Source organism: Rhipicephalus microplus, unplaced genomic scaffold (genome assembly GCF_043290135.1).
Source record: "Rhipicephalus microplus isolate Deutch F79 unplaced genomic scaffold, USDA_Rmic scaffold_81, whole genome shotgun sequence".
NCBI lineage: Eukaryota > Metazoa > Arthropoda > Arachnida > Ixodida > Ixodidae > Rhipicephalus > Rhipicephalus microplus.
In genome coordinates this window covers 361,811-368,299 of record NW_027464653.1, presented here as the reverse complement: position 1 = coordinate 368,299, position 6,489 = coordinate 361,811, and positions in this window count along the sequence as shown.

Sequence of the window (6,489 nt, the reverse complement as noted above, 5' to 3'; positions counted from 1 at the left end):
GTTTCTAGTTGCGGAATCTCTAGTTGTGGAGTTTCTAGTTGTGGAGTTTCTAGTTGTGGAGTTTCAAGTTGTGGAGTATCTAGTTGTGGAGTTTCTAGTTGTGGAGTTTCTAGTTGTGGAGTTTCGAGTGGTGGAGTCTCTAGTTGTGGAGTTTCTAGTTGTGGAGTTTCCAGTTGTGGAGGATCTAGTTGTGGAGTTTCCAGTTGTGAAGTATCTAGTTGTGGAGTTTCCAGTTGTGGAGTTTCTAGTTGTGGAGTTGCGGAGTTTCTGGTTGTGGAGTTTCTAGTCGTGGAGTTTCTAGTTGTGGAGTTTCGAGTTGTGGAGTCTCTAGTTGTGGAAATTCTAGTTGTGGAGTTTCCAGTTGTGGAGTATCTAGTTGTGGAGTTTCCAGTTGTGAAGTATCTAGTTGTGGAGTTTCCAGTTGTGGAGTATGTAGTTGTGGAATTTTAAGTTGTGGAGTTTTTAGTTGCTGAGTTTCTAGTTGCGGAGTTTCTAGTTGCGAAGTTTCTAGTTGTGAAGTTTCAAGTTGCGGAGTCTCAAGTTGTGGAGTTTCCAGTTGTGGAGTTTCTAGTTGTTGAGTTTCTAGTTGTGAAGTCTCTAGTTTTGCAGTTTCTAGTTGTGGAGTTTCTAGATATGGAATTTCTAGTTGCCGAGTCTGTTTTAATGGAGTTTGAAGTTGTGGAGTTTCTAGTTGTGGAGTTTCAAGTTGTGAAGTTTCTAGTTGTGGAGTTTCTAGTTGCGGAGTTTCTAGTTGTGGAGTTTCTGGTTGTGGAGTTTCTATTTGAGGAGTTTCAAGTTGTGAAGTTTCCAGTTGTGGAGTCTCTAGTTGCGGAGTTTCTAGTTGTGAAGTTTCTAGTTGTGGAGTTTCTAGTTTTCGAGTTTCTAGTTGTGGAGTTTCTAGTTATAGAGTCTCCTGTTGCGGAGTTTCTAGTTGCGGAGTTTCTAGTTGGGGAGTTCCCAGTTGTGGAGTTTCTAGTTGTGGAGTCTCAAGTTGTGGAGTTTAAACTTGTGGAGTTTCAAGTTGTGGAGTCTATAGTTGTGGAGTTTCTAGTTGTAGATTTTCTAGTTGTGGAGTATCTAGTTGTGGATTTTCCAGTTGTGGAGTTTCTAATTGTTGAGTTGCGGAGTCTCTAGTTGTTGAGTTTCTAGTTGCAGAGTCTCTAGTTGTGGAGTTTCAAGTTGTGGAGTCTCTAGATGTGGAGTTTCTAGTTGTCGAGTTTCCAGTTGTGGAGTATCTAGTAGTGGAGTTTCGAGTTGTGAAGTTTCTAGTTGTGGAGTTTCTAGTTGTGGAGTCCCTTGTTGTGGAGTTTCTAGCTGCGGAGTTTCTAGTTGTGGAGTTTCAAGTTGCGGAGTCTCAAGCTGGGGAGTTTCTAGTTGTTGAGTTTTTAGTTGTGGAGTTTCTAGTTGTTGAGTTTCTAGTTTGAAGTCTCTAGTTGTAGATTCTCTAGTTGTGGAGTCTCAAGTTTAGGAGTTTCTAGTTGAAGAGTTTTTTGTTGTGAAGTGTCTCGTTGTGGAGTTTCGAGTTGTGGAGTTTCGAGTTGTGGAGTTTCTAGTTGCAGAGTCTCTAGTTGTGGAGTTTCAAGTTGTGGAGTCTCTAGTTGTGGAGTTTCTAGTTGCCGAGTTTTCAGTTGTGGAGTATCTAGTAGTGGAGTTTCCAGTGTTGGAGTCCCTAGTTGTGGAGTTTCTAGTTGCGGAGTTTCAAGCTGTGGAGTTTCAAGTTGTGGAGTTTTTAGGTGTGGAGTCTCAAGTTATGGAGTTTAAAGTTGTGGAGTTTCAAGTTGTGGAGTCTCTAGTTGTGGAGTTTCTAGTTGCAGAGTATCTATTTGTGGAGTTTCCAGTTGTGGAGTTTCTAATTGTGAAGTCGCGGAGTCTCTTTTGTGGAGTTTCTAGTTGTGGAGTTTCTAGTTGAGGAGTTTCAGGTTGAAGAGTTTTTAGTTGTGGAGTGTCTAGTTGTAGAGTTTTCAGTTGTGGAGTTTCGAGTTGTGGAGTTTCTAGTTTTGGAGTTTCTAGTTGTGGAGTTTCTAGTTGTAGAGTCTCCTGTTGCGGAGTTTCTAGTTGCGGAGTTTCTAGTTGGAGAGTTTCCAGTTGTGGAGTTTCTAGTTGTGGAGTTTCTATTTTTGGAGTCTCTAGTTGTGTAGTTTCTAGCTGCGGAGTTTCTAGTTGCGGAGTTTCTATTTGTGGAGTTTCTAGCTGCGGAGTTTCTAGTTGCGGAGTCTCTGGTTGTGGAGTTTCTAGTTGCGGAATCTCTAGTTGTGGAGTTTCTAGTTGTGGAGTTTCTAGTTGTGGAGTTTCTAGTTGTGGAGTTTCTAGTTGTGGAGTTTCTAGTGTTGGAGTTTCTAGTTGTGGAGTCTCTAGTTGCAGAGTTTCTAGTTGTGGAGTTTCTAGTTGTTGAGTTTCAAGTTGTGGAGTCTCTAGTTGTGGAGTTTCTAGTTGCGGAGTATCTAGTTGTGGAGTTTCCAGTTGCGGAGTCTCAAGCTGTGGAGTTTCTAGTTGTGGAGTTTCCAGTTGTGGAGTTTCGAGTTGTGGAGTTTCTAGTTGCAGAGTCTCTAGTTGTGGAGTTTCAAGTTGTGGAGTCTCTAGTTGTGGAGTTTCTAGTTGCCGAGTTTCCAGTTGTGGAGTATCTAGTAGTGGAGTTTCCAGTTGTGGAGTTTCTAGTTGTGGAGTTTCTAGTTGCGAAGTTTCAAGTTGTGGAGTTTCTAGGTGTGGAGTCTCAAGTTATGGAGTTTAAAGTTGTGGAGTTTCAAGTTGTGGAGTCTCTAGTTGTGGAGTTTCTAGTTGCAGAGTATCTATTTGTGGAGTTTCCAGTTGTGGAGTTTCTAATTGTGAAGTCGCGGAGTCTCTTTTGTGGAGTTTCTAGTTGTGGAGTTTCTAGTTGAGGAGTTTCAAGTTGAAGAGTTTTTAGTTGTGGAGTGTCTAGTTGTGGAGTTTCCAGTTGTGGAGTTTCGAGTTGTGGAGTTTCTAGTTTTGGAGTTTCTAGTTGTGGAGTTTCTAGTTGTAGAGTCTCCTGTTGCGTAGTTTCTAGTTGCGGAGTTTCTAGTTGGAGAGTTTCCAGTTGTGGAGTTTCTAGTTGTGGAGTTTCTATTTGTGGAGTCTCTAGTTGTGTAGTTTCTAGCTGCGGAGTTTCTAGTTGCGGAGTTTCTATTTGTGGAGTTTCTAGCTGCGGAGTTTCTAGTTGCGGAGTCTCTGGTTGTGGAGTTTCTAGTTGCGGAATCTCTAGTTGTGGAGTTTCTAATTGTGGAGTTTCTAGTTGTGGAGTTTCTAGTTGTGGAGTTTCTAGTTGTAGAGTTTCTAGTTGTGGAGTTTCTAGTTGTGGAGTCTCTAGTTGCAGAGTTTCTAGTTGTGGAGTTTCTAGTTGTGGAGTTTCAAGTTGTGGAGTCTCTAGTTGTGGAGTTTCTAGTTGCGGAGTATCTAGTTGTGGAGTTTCCAGTTGTGGAGTTTCTAGTTGTGGAGTTTCTAGTTGTGGAGTTTCGAGTTGTGGAGTCTCTAGTTGTGGAGTTTCTAGTTGTGGAGTTTCCAGTTGTGGAGTATCTAGTTGTGGAGTTTCCAGTTGTGAAGTATCTAGTTGTGGAGTTTCCAGTTGTGGAGTATCTAGTTGTGCAATTTTAAGTTGTGGAGTTTTTAGTTGCGGAGTTTCTAGTTGCGGAGTCTCTGGTTGTGGAGTTTCTAGTTGCGGAATCTCTAGTTGTGGAGTTTCTAGTTGTGGAGTTTCTAGTTGTGGAGTTTCAAGTTGTGGAGTATCTAGTTGTGGAGTTTCTAGTTGTGGAGTTTCCAGTTGTGGAGTTTCTAGTTGTGGAGTTTCTAGTTGTGGAGTTTCGAGTGGTGGAGTCTCTAGTTGTGGAGTTTCTAGTTGTGGAGTTTCCAGTTGTGGAGGATCTAGTTGTGGAGTTTCCAGTTGTGAAGTATCTAGTTGTGGAGTTTCCAGTTGTGGAGTTTCTAGTTGTGGAGTTCCGGAGTTTCTGGTTGTGGAGTTTCTAGTCGTGGAGTTTCTAGTTGTGGAGTTTCGAGTTGTGGAGTCTCTAGTTGTGGAAATTCTAGTTGTGGAGTTTCCAGTTGTGGAGTATCTAGTTGTGGAGTTTCCAGTTGTGAAGTATCTAGTTGTGGAGTTTCCAGTTGTGGAGTATCTAGTTGTGGAATTTTAAGTTGTGGAGTTTTTAGTTGCTGAGTTTCTAGTTGCGGAGTTTCTAGTTGCGAAGTTTCTAGTTGTGAAGTTTCAAGTTGCGGAGTCTCAAGTTGTGGAGTTTCCAGTTGTGGAGTTTCTAGTTGTTGAGTTTCTAGTTGTGAAGTCTCTAGTTTTGCAGTTTCTAGTTGTGGAGTTTCTAGATATGGAATTTCTAGTTGCCGAGTCTGTTTTAATGGAGTTTGAAGTTGTGGAGTTTCTAGTTGTGGAGTTTCAAGTTGTGAAGTTTCTAGTTGTGGAGTTTCTAGTTGCGGAGTTTCTAGTTGTGGAGTTTCTGGTTGTGGAGTTTCTATTTGAGGAGTTTCAAGTTGTGAAGTTTCCAGTTGTGGAGTCTCTAGTTGCGGAGTTTCTAGTTGTGAAGTTTCTAGTTGTGGAGTTTCTAGTTTTCGAGTTTCTAGTTGTGGAGTTTCTAGTTATAGAGTCTCCTGTTGCGGAGTTTCTAGTTGCGGAGTTTCTAGTTGGGGAGTTCCCAGTTGTGGAGTTTCTAGTTGTGGAGTCTCAAGTTGTGGAGTTTAAACTTGTGGAGTTTCAAGTTGTGGAGTCTATAGTTGTGGAGTTTCTAGTTGTAGATTTTCTAGTTGTGGAGTATCTAGTTGTGGATTTTCCAGTTGTGGAGTTTCTAATTGTTGAGTTGCGGAGTCTCTAGTTGTTGAGTTTCTAGTTGCAGAGTCTCTAGTTGTGGAGTTTCAAGTTGTGGAGTCTCTAGATGTGGAGTTTCTAGTTGTCGAGTTTCCAGTTGTGGAGTATCTAGTAGTGGAGTTTCGAGTTGTGAAGTTTCTAGTTGTGGAGTTTCTAGTTGTGGAGTCCCTTGTTGTGGAGTTTCTAGTTGCGGAGTTTCTAGTTGTGGAGTTTCAAGTTGCGGAGTCTCAAGCTGGGGAGTTTCTAGTTGTTGAGTTTTTAGTTGTGGAGTTTCTAGTTGTTGAGTTTCTAGTTTGAAGTCTCTAGTTGTAGATTCTCTAGTTGTGGAGTCTCAAGTTTAGGAGTTTCTAGTTGAAGAGTTTTTTGTTGTGGAGTGTCTCGTTGTGGAGTTTCGAGTTGTGGAGTTTCGAGTTGTGGAGTTTCTAGTTGCAGAGTCTCTAGTTGTGGAGTTTCAAGTTGTGGAGTCTCTAGTTGTGGAGTTTCTAGTTGCCGAGTTTTCAGTTGTGGAGTATCTAGTAGTGGAGTTTCCAGTGTTGGAGTCCCTAGTTGTGGAGTTTCTAGTTGCGGAGTTTCAAGCTGTGGAGTTTCAAGTTGTGGAGTTTTTAGGTGTGGAGTCTCAAGTTATGGAGTTTAAAGTTGTGGAGTTTCAAGTTGTGGAGTCTCTAGTTGTGGAGTTTCTAGTTGCAGAGTATCTATTTGTGGAGTTTCCAGTTGTGGAGTTTCTAATTGTGAAGTCGCGGAGTCTCTTTTGTGGAGTTTCTAGTTGTGGAGTTTCTAGTTGAGGAGTTTCAGGTTGAAGAGTTTTTAGTTGTGGAGTGTCTAGTTGTAGAGTTTTCAGTTGTGGAGTTTCGAGTTGTGGAGTTTCTAGTTTTGGAGTTTCTAGTTGTGGAGTTTCTAGTTGTAGAGTCTCCTGTTGCGGAGTTTCTAGTTGCGGAGTTTCTAGTTGGAGAGTTTCCAGTTGTGGAGTTTCTAGTTGTGGAGTTTCTATTTTTGGAGTCTCTAGTTGTGTAGTTTCTAGCTGCGGAGTTTCTAGTTGCGGAGTTTCTATTTGTGGAGTTTCTAGCTGCGGAGTTTCTAGTTGCGGAGTCTCTGGTTGTGGAGTTTCTAGTTGCGGAATCTCTAGTTGTGGAGTTTCTAGTTGTGGAGTTTCTAGTTGTGGAGTTTCTAGTTGTGGAGTTTCTAGTTGTGGAGTTTCTAGTGTTGGAGTTTCTAGTTGTGGAGTCTCTAGTTGCAGAGTTTCTAGTTGTGGAGTTTCTAGTTGTGGAGTTTCAAGTTGTGGAGTCTCTAGTTGTGGAGTTTCTAGTTGCGGAGTATCTAGTTGTGGAGTTTCCTGTTGTGGAGTCTCTAGTTGCGGAGTTTCTAGTTGTGGAGTTTCTATTTTTCGAGTTTCTAGTTGTGGAGTTTCTAGTTGTAGAGTCTCCTGTTGCGGAGTTTCTAGTTGCGGTGTTTCTAGTTGGGGAGTTCCTAGTTGTGGAGTTTCTAGTTGTGGAGTTTCTAGTTGTGGAGTCTCAAGTTGTGGAGTTTAAACTTGTGGAGTTTCAAGTTGTGGGGTCTATAGTTGTGGAGTTTCTAGTTGTAGATTTTCTAGTTGTGGAGTATCTAGTTGTGGATTTTCCAGTTGTGGAGTTTCTAATTGTTGAGTTGCGGAGTCTCTAGTTGTTGAGTTTCTAGTT